The 14,791-nt window shown below is 41.3% G+C and overlaps 1 pseudogene; it reads left to right on the plus strand.

Annotated features, from left to right (window-relative positions):
* Window positions 1-13,247: 13,247 nt before the first annotated feature.
* LOC131750729 (small ribosomal subunit protein mS33 pseudogene) lies at window positions 13,248-13,645 on the plus strand (annotated as a pseudogene).
* Window positions 13,646-14,791: the final 1,146 nt, after the last annotated feature.

Raw genomic sequence — 14,791 nt, forward strand, 5'->3', positions numbered from 1 at the left:
TTCCTATTACCATTTACTTAATTGTTTCAGGTTGTTCTTGTAGGTCTTTTCCTTCTCTTGTGTTTCTTGCCTAGAGAACTTCCTTTAGGATTTGTTGTAGAGCTGGTTTGGTGGTGCTGAACTCTCTCAGCTTTTGCTTGTCTGTAAAGGTTTTAATTTCTCCATCAAATCTGAATGAGATCCTTGCTGGGTAGAGTAATCTTGGTTGTATTTTTTTTCCTTCATCACTTTAAATATGTCCTGCCACTCCCTTCTGGCTTGTAGAGTTTCTGCTGAAAGATCAGATGTTAATCTTATGGGGATTCCCTTGTGTGTTATTTGTTGTTTTTCCCTTGCTGCTTTTAATATGTTTTCTTTGTATTTAATTTTTGACAGTTTGATTATTATGTGTCTTGGCGTGTTTCTCTTTGGGTTTATCCTGTATGGAAATCTCTGTGCTTCCTGGACTTGATTGATTATTTCCTTTCCTATATTAGGGAAGTTTTCCACTATAATCTCTTCAAATATTTTCTCAGTCCCTTTCTTTTTCTCTTCTTCTTCTGGGACCCCTATAATTAGAATGTTGGTGCATTTAATGTTGTCCCAGAGGTCTCTGAGACTGTCCTCAGTTCTTTTCATTCTTTTTTTCTTTCTTCTGCTCTGCAGTAGTTATTTCCACTATTTTATCTTCCAGGTCACTTATCCGTCCTTCTGCCTCAGTTATTCTGCTATTGATCCCATCTAGAGTATTTTTCATTTCATTTATTGTGTTGCTCATCGTTTCTTGCTTCCTCTTTATTTCTTCTAGGTCCCTGTTAACTGTTTCTTGCAAATTGTCTATTCTATTTCCAAGATTTTGCATCATCTTCACCATCATTATTCTAAATTCTCTTTCAGGTAGATTGGCTATTACCTCTTCATCTGTTAGGTCTGGTGTGTTTTTATCTTGCTCCTTCATCTGTTGTGTGTTTTTCTGTCTTCTCATTTCGCTTATCTTACTGTGTTTGGGGTCTCCTTTTTGCACGCTGCAGGTTCGTAGTTCCTGTTGTTTTTGGTGGCTGTCCCCAGTGGCTAAGGTTGGTTCAGTGGGTTGAGTAGATTCCCTGGTTGGGGGGACTAGTGCCTCTGTTCTGGTGGATGAGGCTGGATCTTGTCTTTCTGATGGGCAGGTCCTCGTCTGGTGGTGTGTTTGGGGATGTTGGTTACCTTATTATGATTTTAGGCAGCCTCTCTGCTAATGGATGGGGCTGTAGACCTGTCTTGCTCTTTGTTGGGGATAGGGTGTCCAGCACTGTTCTTTGCCAGTCCTTGATTGAAGCTGGGTCTTGGTGTTGAGATGGAGATCTCTGGGAGATTTTCGCCATCTGATATTACGTGGAGCTGGGAGGTCTCTTGTGGACTAGTGTCTTGAGGTTGGTTCTCCCACCTCAGGGACACTGCCCTGGTGCCTGGCTGGGGCGCCAAGAACCTTTAATCCACACGGCTCAAAATAAAAGGTAGAATAAATAGAAAGGAAAGAAAAGGAAGGAAGGAGGGAGGGAGGGAAGGAAGGAAGAAAGGAAGGAAGAAATGAAGGAAGGAAGCAAGAAAGGAAGGTGCAGAGGAAGAAAGGGGGGAAGGAAGGGAGAAAGGAGGGAAGAAAGGAAGGAAGAAAGAAAGGGAGAAGACAGAGTAGTATAAAGTATAGTTATTAAAATAAAAAATAATTATTAAGAAGAAAAATTTCCGGGCTTCCCTGGTGGCGCGGTGGTTGGGAGTCCGCCTGCCGATGCAGGGGACGCGGGTTCGTGCCCCAGTCCGGGAAGATCCCACATGCCTCGGAGCGGCTGGGCCCGTGAGCCATGGCCACTGAGCCTGCGCGTCCGGAGCCTGTGCTCCGCAACGGGCGAGGTCACAACAGTGACAGGCCAGCGTACCGCCAAAAAAAAAAAAAAAAAAAAAAAAATTTCCTTTTAAAAAAAAAAACAAGAAACAAAAAAAACAGAAAAATGGGTCTGTCTAACCCTAGGACAAATGGTGAAAGCAAAGCTATACAGACAAAATCTCACACAGCAGCACACACATACACACAAAAAGAAAAAAAAAAGGGAAAATAATAGTATATCTTGCTCCCGAAGTCCACCTCCTCAACTTGGGATGATTCGTTGTCTATTCAGGTTTTCAACAGATGCAGGGCACTTAAAGTTGATTGTGGAGCTTTAATCCGCTGCTTCTGAGGCTGCTGGGAGAGACCTCCCCCTCTCCTCTCTGTTCGCACAGCTCCTGGGGTTCAGCTTTGGACTTGGTCCCGCCTCTGCATGTAGGTTGTCCGAGTGCGACTGCCCTTCGCTCAGACAGGACGATGTTAAAGGAGCAGTTGATTCGGGGGCTCCAGCTCACTCAGGCTGGGGGGAGGGAGTGGCACGGGGGCGGGGCGAGTCTGCGGCGGCAGAGGCCGACGTGACGCTGCACAGGCCCAAGGCGTGCCGTGCGTTCTCCCGGGGAAGCTGTCCCTGGATCCCGGGACCCCGGCAGTGGCGGGCTGCACGGGCTCCCGGGAGGGCCGGTGTGGAGAGTGACCTGTGCTCACACACAGGCCTCTTGGTGGTGGCAGCAGCAACCTTAGCGTCCAACACCCGTCTCTACTGTCCGTGCCGACAGACGCGGCTCGCGCCCGTTTCTGGAGTTCCTCTACACGGTGCTCTTAATCCCCTCACCTCACACCCGAGGAAGCAAAGAGGCAAGAAAAAGTCTCTTGTCTCTTCGGCAGCTCCGCGCCCACCCCTGGGGCTCCTTCAAGAGGCGCACTTAATCCCCTCTCCTCGCGCCCAGGCAGCAAAGAGGGAGGAAAAGGTCTCTTGCCTCTTCGGCAGCTCCAGACTTCTCCCGAACTCCCTCCCAGCCAGCCGTGGCGCACCAGCCCCCTTCAAGCTGTCTTCACTCTGCCAACTCCAGACCTTTCCCTGGGATCCGACTGAAGCCCGAGGCTCAGCTCCCGGCCCCGCCCGCCCCGGCAGGCGAGCAGACAAGCCTCTCGGGCTGGTGAGTGCCGGTCGGCACCGATCCTCTGCGGGAATCTCTCCACTTTGCCCTCCGCACCCCTGTGGCTGAGCTGTCCTCCGCGGCTCTGGAGCTTCCCCCTCCAGCGCCCGCAGTCTCCGCCCGCGAAGGGGCCTCTAGTGTGTGGGAGTCTTTCCTCCTTCACGGCTCCCTCCCACTGGCGTAGGTCCCGTCCCTATTCTTTTGTCCCTGTTTATTCTTTTTTCTTTTGCCCTACCCAGATATGTGGGGAGTTTCTTGCCTTTTTGGAGGTCTGAGGTCTTCTGCCAGCGTTCGGTGGGTGTTCTATAGGAGCAGTTCCACGTGTAGATATATTTCTGATGTCTCTGTGAGGAGGAAGGAGATCTCCGCGTCTTACTTTTCCGCCATCTTTAAGCCGTCTGGGAGCTATGCTTTATTGAGACAAGGATTGTGTGTTTCTCAAAGTGTGGTCTATGGGTAGGGTGACCATATTATCATCCAAACCCAAACACTTTCAAGAGTTAAAGGGGGCGCTCTTAATAATGTGTTTACTACTAGTATTAAGAACAATGCTGGGGTAATCTAGTCCAGTTGGGATAGATCATCACCCTGAGTGGACCACTTATATTGGAATATCTAGGGTCTTATGTGAATTCTGGGCTATAGTCTTTTGCTCTACACCACAAATGCCTCCTGGTGACTCTCCCTTCCCCCACAAAAATGTGGGAATGAAACAGGTGGGATTTTTTTTTTTTTAAGAATGGTAACATTTTTATTTATTTATTTTTGGCTGTGTTGGGTCTTCGTTTCTGTGCGAGGGCTTTCTCTAGTTGCGGCAAGCGGGGGCCACTCTTCACTGTGGTGCACGGGCCTCTCACCATCGCAGCCTCTTTTGTTGCGGAGCACAGGCTTAGTAGTTGTGGCTCACGGGCCTAGTTGCTCTGTGGCATGTGGGACCTTCCCAGACTGGGGCACGAACCCATGTCCCCTGCATTGGCAGGCAGATTCTCAACCACTCTGCCACCAGGGAAGCCCTAGGTGGGATTTTAATAAACTTATCACTCCCAATCCTAGGATCCCCAAAACAATAACTATAAATTAGAGTTTCTCTCCTTAAAAAAATGAAAAATATAAAGAATCTTGAAAGCAAGTATTTTAAAAATCACAATATTTTAACTTAAAGTACATTCAAATAGATTCACAAAATATCCTTTTCTCAGAAAATATATAATTATTCTCAGAAAAAAAGTTTCAAACTCTGACTATTGTATCCATCACTCACTACAGTGAATTCTAGCCTGTAAAATGCAGAGCACATTGACCAGAACCCAAGAAGAAATCATTTATATTCAACTTTTCCAAAACATGACACTTTTATTGTGCTTATCTGCCAAGAAATTAGCAAGGGCAGGAACAACCAACTATAACAAGAGAAAGGTGGTTTTTTCAGCATCACTTGTGATATATGCAGATTTATATAAAATTAAAACACTAAAATTATAGCTTAAATGTTTAAATATTATTTGACCTAAAATAAAATAAATTTACCAGTTGTAGTTTCTCAAAGCTGAAAGGACTCCTCATCTAGAACAAAAAAGGCACCAATTGTTTGATATCATTTTGATGAATTATTAATTTTCAAATGTGCAATAAAAAAGTAGAATAAACATAAACTGACTGCAAGTCATCTTTGTGTAGTTCCAAGCAGGATAGTTAAATTACAAAGTGCTAATAAGAGTGAGAAACATCTGTGGTCTTAAAGAACTCACCTCTAATCCTTCCTGGATTATTTTATCGATAGATGAAAACTATTTCTTCAGAATAACTTCCAGTCATTTTTTTAGCCATTATGTTTTTGTCATAATTATTCCTGTTATTTCATAGAATAAAACTCAGAGAAGCCCCGGTTTTCCTCAACTGTATATACTTGGTGAAGTTTCAGTCCAAAAATGAGGATAGTATCTAAACAGCTCTATCACACTAGGGGCCAATGGTGTGTCCTTCAGATGTCTTCTCATAAACATCCACTGAACTCTTGAGCCTTCAAAGCCTGAACACTCGACTCCTGAATAAGAAAGTGTTTCCAGGTGTTGATATCATACATACTCCAGCAGTGTATAATGGAACCACTGCTCAGAACAAAGGGACAGTTACAGGAGATGGAGGAGGGGCTGTAGACTGATGGATATTTTTAGGACATGATTCCCTGTCAAAAGAAAGAAACCAGTTGTTCAACCCAGAGTTAACAAGGATTTAATCTGGATAAAGGATAAGTTTATATCCATTAAAATAATTTTTTAAAATTATGCTATTTACTGATTAGGCACATGGAACAGGGAGTACAAAAAAGAGGATGGAGTTCCACAATAGATAAACTTTTTTTTCTTTTCAGTGAAGTAGGACCCCAGGTAGGAAATGATGACTTATAGATAGCTTATCTATAATTTAGACAAAAATTTTAGCCAGAAATGCTTCTGTGATAATATTTAAATCAATAATGTTTAATCACTATTTTTACACTCCACCATTGCTTATATATGTCCCCACTGAAGGTTCTGTGTAACCTGCTAGATTAATTATATTATTATATCTAATAATTAAAACATGCTTTACATGTTATATCAAGTGACAAACTAATCCAGTTCATACATGAAATAAGAATTAGCCTCTGTGTTCTAAGCCATCTCACTCTCATCAACTCTGTAAAATGGATATTATATATGCATCTATTTTTAAAAGATTAAATAACTTGCCCAATATGGCATAACTGGTAAGAAGCTGAGGTAGAATTCAAATGTGTATCTGTGTGGATTCAAATCTCTTCTTTTTCAGGTAATACAGCTCCCTCTTAAAAATATTAAATTGTCTGAGAACTCAATATTGTGTAAGTTAAGTTAGCATTTGCTTCATTGGCTTTACATAATTCACTGAGTTCTCATAACAACCCCTGAGCTTTGTACTATTATTACTTCACTTTTACTTGAAAGGGGGCTGAGACATGAGAAGTGAAGTAAATTGCCGGTCACTAATAGAACTGGACTTTGAACTCAGGATTGTGACTCTCAATTGTGGTGTGATATTATGCTCATGTGATAGAATATATTGATATGGGCATATATAACACAACATTCTGAATTGAAAATATTGAAAATTACAGGTAAGAAACCAACAGGCTCTGTGGGTCCTGGATTCATCAGGAAGACAAGATTTCAGTTGCTTCCTTAAACAATTGAGAATTAAGTCAGCTCCCTTCTAGAATGTGGTGGGTTCTCCTTTCTTCCAGAAAACACCCAGCTTTGAGACTCAGATCATCTATCTCACCCAGTACCCCTCCATGTTATAGGAGTTTTTTTTAACAGATGACATGGGTCCCTCTCCCTCCTTGCTTAAAAGTTTAATTTGTAAGCTTGTTATGTTTTTAAATAACACTCCTGATGTAATTTCTGAGGATTTCAATATCCACATAGTCATAGATGATCCTACTGATACCCTACCCTCTCCATTTCTTGAACTCTCTCCCAATGATTTTGGCCTCTGCCTTTTTTCAGTCACCCACTCCTAATGTTGTATGTTAGACCTTGCTGTTACCAATAACTCAACTCTTTCCATAATATCAATTCAGAACTCTCTCTCTTGCAACACCATGGCGTAAACTTACAACTAGTTTCTCAACTCCAACTTCTTCGACACATTCAAACATCCCACCATGTTTTCATTTTTCCTCACTCCCCTAAATCCTTACTTATTATCATATCTGGCTTAATTCCATGGCCCATTATCATAATCATTTCCTTACCTATACCCTCATTTCTCTTGCCCTCTTCTCTCCTCCTGGCACTTAATTGGCAAAGCCTCAATCTTAATTAAACTCAAGTGGGCCCTTAATGTTGTCAGGCAATCACACTACTTTCCTCTAGTGCTTTCATTCTCTCACATTCCTAAATGACTATTTATGACCTTTTCTTTTTGCTCAATTTTCAGCAACTCATCCCCCATCATCACTCACCTAGATAACAACTTTGCTCCCTATTTTAGTGCAAGAACTGAAGCAATTGGAAAAGACTTCCTGAGACTCTGACTGCCATATTTTTTCACCCACCACCATCTACTCAATCTTTCCTCTTCTTTCTATGCTCTTGGCTAAGGCCAGACCCTTTACTTATGCATTAAATCTCATACCTTCATGTATAATGAAGGATCTCACACCACCAGTTCTCTCCTCTTTTTAATCATGAACTTTTCCTCGGCATTCTGGATCATTTCTGATAACATACAAACATGCACATAATTGCCCCACATTTTATCTAAAAACAAGTGAATGCTTCTCTTTATTTTGCCCTATAACTACTAGTCCCTTTCTTTATTTTTCTTTACAGCAAAACTCACCAAAAAGGTGTCTGTATTCACTGCCTCCAATGTTTCTTTTTCTTTGAACCCACTCCAATCAGGCTTTTACACCCACCTTTCTACCAGAACTGGAAATCAATGACTTTCAGACCCAAATCTGACAGCTAATTTTTATATCTCATTTTATTGAACCTATCATTGGCAATAGACATTATGGGTCATGATATTTTCATTGAAACACTTTCTTCATTTGACTTGCAGAGTGTCACATCTAGTTTTTCTCCTACCTTAATAGTTGCTTTTCTTATTTACTATGTTGATTTTTCATCTTCTTCAAGACTTCTTTTTGAACCTCTGTTTTCACCTAAGCTTTCTCAAGACTTATGGCTTCCAATATTATGAATAGGCTATATATCACCAAATGTTTATATCCATCCAAGACCTGTCCCATGTATTGCATACTAATAAATGCAACTGCATAGTGCTTACCTGACCTTAAATATCTAGTAGGCAAGTCAAATTTAACAAATCCAAATACAGTTCTTCATCATCTCCCAGAAAACGTCTACACTTTTCATCATCTCTATTATGGACATTTAGTTCTTCCTATTTCCTAGGGCAAATATCTTAAAGTCAAGATTGATTTCTCCCCTTTTCTTTTCACTCCACATCAAATAAGTAAGCATATCCTGTTAGTGCTATATTCAAAATATATCCAGATTACAACCACCTCCATTGTTAGGCTTCTAGTCTAATCCCTGTCTGTTCTCACACATTTTATTGCAATAGCCTCTAAACTGATTTTCTTTCCTTTGTTCTTATTTCATATGATAGAAATGTCTAGGATTATGTGTATGTTTTACTTGAAGGTGAATGCCCAACCAAGAACTAAATTTCCCCGACTCCTAGCAAATAGGTGAAGCCATGTGGATAATTCTAGCCCATGGAAGGCAAGGTTATTAATTATGCAATACTCATTTCTTATGCCCTCTTGCTCTTCTCAAGAAACCGTGGAGTATTTTTGCAGAAGACCCTTCCATTGCAAGATGGTAAGAATACAGACCCCTATGTCACTAACTGGAAGAGAGTGATCAAGAAACCTGCCCATCCAGAAACATCCACATTGGGTTTTGTTATGAACGATAAATACATATTTTATTGAGCCCCTGAGATTTGGGGGTTTGTTACATCATTTATACTATCTAACTTACACATTTTCTACATCCTATTTTTCACCAAGCTGTCAGAATGAACCTATTAAAACATAGGTCAAATTGCATCACTCTTTTGCTCCTTGCTTTACTCAGTCACACAGGCCTCCTAGCTGTTCCTGGAATACACCAACCAGTACTTCACTGCAAGCCTTTTACTTGCTCTTTTCTGTGCATGGAGTGCTCTGTGCCTAATTCTTTGTATGCCTGCTCTCTCATCTCTTTAGTCAATCTCTTAGTGAGGCTTTTCCTTGATCTACTTATTTAAAATGGACTCTGACTTTCACTGTGACAAATTATATTACCCTTCTTGTTTGAATTTTCTCCAGAAGAGTTGTTACTATCTCACATACAATATTTTTTGTTGTTTTATGTTTTGTCTGCTTGAATCCCAGCACTTAGAACTGTGTCTAGAACATTCCAGGAACCCAGTAAATATTTGTTAAAGGATAAATTAGTTGAACCAATGAGTTCTATATTTTTCATTTTTTCAAGCATTTAACATTTATTGACTTCAATACATTTGGGGTTCTTTGGCCTAGAGAACCCTAACCCACTTACATATACACATCCCACCCTTTTATCACACCCATCTTTTAGGTATCAAGTTAGACATCACTTCCTAAAGCCAGAACTCCAATTTTCTTCTTCTGATACCTCTCTTCCATTACCTTTCCTGTTCTGCTCATCTGTTATCACAGAAGTTTTCATATGGTAATATACAATAGCCTGTGTGTATTCCCAAATATATTTACTTTCCATGAGAGGAGAGATCATAACAGTGTGGTTCAGTCTTGCATCTCCACCAGCTATTGCAGTTTATGGTTCATAAAGTAATAACTCATTAAACTTTCTTGAGTTCAGAAGACTTAAAGTAAAACTATTTGGATTGGTAATTTAGAGATTTCTGATAATTATGGATTATGGTTTCATGGTATGAAGAGTGGTAGGAAGAAGTCAGAAGATTGAAGAATAAGTTTTTAGAAAAGAGTAGAAGCCGTTTTAAGTTTTTATGGCCCAAGGCATGAATCAAGGATGATTTTCTGGCACCAAGTGTTTACAGTGATGCAAGAAGTGTGTGGGCCAAGGGCCTTGAGAAGAGAGTATATTTTAATTTTCCATATGAGCTGACAAAAGGACCCAAAGTACATGTGTCTGTACTTCTTTTTCCTTCTTTTTTTGGTTTTGTTTTGTTCTGCTATGCACTGCAGCATGTGGGATCTCAGTTCCCTGAGCAGGAATCGAACCCATGCCCCATCCCCTGGAAGCACAGAGCCTTAACCACTGGACCACCAGGGAAGTCCCCTGTCTATACTTCTTAAAGACAAGCTGAACCAATATCAAGCCCTGGAGACAATCATCCTGGTACTTCTTATTCTGAAAACTGAGTTGGTTATCCAGATTTGTTCGTGTAGCTGTGCAAAATTATTTTTCAACAAATATTCACTCCTCTCTTATACCCATCCCCAACTTAATTCTATGGTGGGCAGAATGTACTTTCCCACTACTTGACTTAAATTGGATATTAGAGAACAATATGGTGTGACCCTTGAAATATGCTTATACTGTCAGGCTTGTGTTCTCACACTCCTGTATTTCAGTATAAAGGGAAATGCCTTAAATATGTATTACTGCCAGTCCAAAGAAGACAAGAGATATGTGAAGTAGATCTGAACCCAACCTACATATTGGAGCCAAGTCCAACTTATCCTAGCCAAGATCAGCCCAACTTTAGAGATCTGCAGACTATGACAGAAATAAGTCACCAAGTTTGGGGATGGTTTTAATACATAAGTATTGTAAAAAGAACTAATTTATAGAGAACTGACTGTCCTTTTCCCTTCTCTCTTTCCCAAACATTTTGAAAAGAATTGGGACCAGGACAGGGAAGAGGTTCTACTTTTATAACCCTAATGAAAATACTCGAAGTTTTACTGTCCTTTATGCTAAATCATTGAGGAATGGGGGGCAGGGAATGTTGGAATAAATCACCTGTTCATTCTTTAACTTTTATAAAACTCTTAGATATCCCTTCCATAAAATTGTTACAATCTTCACATACATTAAAATGGCAAATGAGGTTTCCACTTAAAATATAAATTCAAATGTTTCCAGTTGTGACCAAAACCCGCATGTATCCTTTGGAACTGGGGATCAACAGAATGAAACTACTTACTTCGAGCTTATAAATGTTGCCAGTTCCTGAAGCTGCTGACTGCATTCTGGGACTTTAGGAATGTTTCAGGATAATAGCCAACTGCATGGAAAATTGAAAGGTAAAGACTAAACTTCTTTCAAACATGATACAGTCTTTGTGAGAGCAGCCCATCCTTTATTTCCTCAAACGCATTCAGCACAACATTTTTGCAGCCGAGGTATCATTGGCCACACAAAGCAGGATGTTATTCACTTATATCTGCTGCCAGAGGGACTGGAAGAGCAACAGCCTTAAAGGAAGTGTAAACATCTTTCATTTAGCTAAATGGAGTGTGAACTAGAGTTGCTATATTAAAAAAGGAGCCAAAATAGACACATGCACATACACACATGCACGAGCGTGCACACACGCACACACACACACACACACACACACAATCATCTCCTGGCTCTTTTGAGTCTATGAGAACTCAAACACAATTCTATCAGTCTTTTTATACTGTATAAAGCATACCTTATTGGAATTTATTCTTGCTATGTAATTGTATTTTAAAATAGCAAACATTTATATAGATCTTGCTATATGTGAGCCACTGTTCTAAGCATTTTATTAATATTAATTCACATTACTTTAAAAATAAACCTATAAGGAAAGTAATTTTATTATCTTCATATGACTCATGGTGTAACTATATCACAGAGAACTTAAGTGATTTGCCCAACATTACCTAGTACAGGATGGAAGTGAATTTTGATTCTGCAATCTATGTTCAAAAGTCAGAGAAGGCTGGATCAATATGGTGGAGTAGGAAGACATGGAGCTCACCTCCCCCTACAAACACATCAAAACTACATCTACATGTGGAATAATTCTCACAGAAAACTAACTGGAAACTGGCAAAGAACTCCTGTACGATAAAAGCTACAAAAAAGATTTCCATGTAACTGGGTAGGATGGAAAAAAGGCAAAGGGTTGGGACTTGCACCCTGAGAACTGTAAGGAAAAGAAGGTCCACTCAGGCAGACCCTCACCCTGGGGGAGTGAGTGGGTCGAGCCACAGACTGGGCGTCCCAGTCCTAAGGTTCTACACAGAGGATACAAGCTCCCCTGTCTGCTGGGAGAAACACTGAGACAGATGGGACTGGAAACACCTAGACTCCACTCATGAACAGTGTACGGTTGCACACGAACAGTGTGCAGCTTGTCAACAAACAGGGCAGAAAGAGCTCTGTACTGGCAGCTGGCTGCCACATAGAGATGCTCCCCAATCTGAGTGGGGTGTGGGATCTAGGCCCTGGGTCCTGGAAAAAGACTTGGTCTAGCTATGCAGAGATAGCCCAGGGGCCTGGGGTGTGGTCCAGGTGGAGCAGCTGTGACCATTGTCAGCGCTTACCCAAACAGCACCACAGGAACCACTGTCACCAGCACACCAAGGTCCCTTGTTCCCAACTGAGTGAATGCTCTGGCCAAACCCACTCCAGACCACAGCTTGGCACTGGATCTGGGGCAGACAGGCCCTGGGAAAAGACTCAATCTAGGGATACAGGGATGGCCCAGGGTGTAGGATGATGACAACCATTGTTGCTTACTCAAGCAGCACCTTGGGAACCACCATGTCAGCAAGCCACAGTCCCACTCCCAGGTGAGCAAATGCTCTGGCCCTGCATACTCCATGCTGCAGCTTGGCACTGGAACTTGTACAGACAGCTTTTGGGAGAAGACTCGATCTAGGGATTCAGAGGAGACTAGGGGGACTCTGGGGTATGATCCAGGCAGGGCACTGGCAGCAAACTTTTATGGTAGCTCAATCAGTGCCAACGTGATTGGCACTGACCTCTGACAGCAGCACAGCCGCCTCAATTCCTGCAGCCACAACACACTGACCCCCAGCCCCAGCCTAATGTATGATCCTTCCCTGCCCACTTCACACCACAAATTTGCACTAGATCTAGGGTGACCATAACAGGGGAAGAGACCCAACCTTGGGCTGCATCTGAGCTGAACCATGAACACCTATACATGTAGCAAATCAGGGCTCTGAGTGCACAAATCTCACTTCAGCACTCCCCTTCTTTGAGGCAAAATATGCACTCAAAGGGAACAGAGCTGGTTCAATCCCAATCCTCAGGGCTTCTGCTCAGGCAACCAGGGAGCAGTGACAGGGCAGTGACCATCACAGAGCAGACAGAAAGTCCACCTGACACCCTGTGAAGACATTAGATCCTCCAATACTAACTACAACCCCTATCAAGTTGAAAGTGACCAGCGCACCCTGAAGAAAGACAAGGTTGGGATCCACCTCAAAAACAGCCCTTGCACCAAAGACACTGGATACACACAGTCTACATAGGGATGCTCCCACATAAAAATACCACTTCAATAACACAACAGATAACTATTTCTCCTAAATTCATAAAGACAGAGAAAGTTAAGTAAAATAAAAGGCAGAGGAGCTATTCCCAATTAAAAGAGCAAGACAAAACTCCTGAAAGAAGGGATGTGAAGGAGAGGAAGGTCATGACTAGGGACTCTTTCTCCTTGCTGCTCAAAAAATGTCTTCAGTTTCAGAATATGCCTTTCACATGAGTCATTTGAGTGCCCAGTTGTTTGGTGAAGTTGCCAGACCTACTGATTCCAAATCCTTGAAAGTGGTGAAGCCATTTGGTGAGCAGCCTTTGGCCAATAGGAAGGAGAACTTATGACTGGTATCTAAATCACAACACTTATTTTGCACTCATGGGAGCACTATATTTTCTTGGCCTCTACAGAGACGAGCATCAGGACTTTAAGGATGAACAACTGCATCTGAAGAAGAGTTGTGGAAAGCAGAAACCAAGGAAAGGATAAGGGAAAAGAACAATGAAAAAGAAATAGTGTTGGTCCATCAAGAGAGAAGACTTTTCCCTCAGGGACTGAGAGCAGGAGGAAGTGTATTTATTGTCCTTCCACATACTAGAGGAGTGTAAACTTCCTAAGTTGAAGGTTATTTGGAGGAACACAGTCATCTCCATGTTGAAGTCTAATCCAGTTGAACTGTGACTTGTTTCATGAACACATTCTAATTCTGAAAAATTATTTGCCTTGGTTCTGTAATCTGAGGTTTACCTTATTTCCCAAAGAAATGAACACATGATTATTGCTGAATGACTTGTTTGGGAGGGGATGGGATGTTGGGGGAGTGGAGGGGAAACTCATTAAATGAACATTCTCGTTACTCTCTTCTTGCTTCCCCACTTAACCAGCCCTACACTCTTTCATTTCTCTGGCTGTTCAGCCACTGTCTCACCACCAAGCTCACAAACTTTATGCACTTCTCCACCTACTCTTCTGAGAATATCTATAAGATAAATTTGTGGGATACAAGGCTGTGCCTGGTATGAAAGTATTGAATACCTGCTGTATACAAGCTACCAGAGCCCTGGTAATACAATGCTTTGCAACAAACAAACAACAACAACAAAAAAAAACCCAAAAGACTAAATAATTAAACAGAGATTATCAGTCTACCAGACATCAAGTTCAAAAAAGAGGTAATAAAAATTCTAACTGAATTAAGAAAGGTTATTGATATAAATGCAGACCACTGTAACAAGGAACTAGAAACCATAAAGATGACCCAGTAAAAAAAAATAGATAATTCAATTTCTGAGATAAAAAAAACAATGTAGAGCAATGAATAGCCAACTGAATAACACAGAAAAATGAATAAGTGATCTGGAAGATAAATAGAATAATGGAAATAACCCAGTCAGAACGGCAGACAGAAAAATGAAAAAACATGAAAGCAACATATGAGATATATGAGATGATATAAAATGTGCCAACTTACACATAATAGGGGTTTCATATGGAGAAGAGAGGGGGAAGGGGATCACAGATGTATTTGAAGAAATTATGGCTGAAAATTTCCCCACCCAAAGAAGGAAACATATCCATGTATAGGAAGGATAGAGGGTTCCAAACAAGATGAACCTAAACAGACCCACACCAAGACATATCATAATTAAAATGACAAAAGTTAAAGATAGAGAATTCTAAAGGCAGCAAGAGAAAGACAGAGTCATTTAAAAGACAACCCCCATAAGTCTATCAACTG

Source organism: Kogia breviceps, chromosome 2, assembly GCF_026419965.1.
Source record: "Kogia breviceps isolate mKogBre1 chromosome 2, mKogBre1 haplotype 1, whole genome shotgun sequence".
Taxonomy (NCBI): domain Eukaryota; kingdom Metazoa; phylum Chordata; class Mammalia; order Artiodactyla; family Physeteridae; genus Kogia; species Kogia breviceps.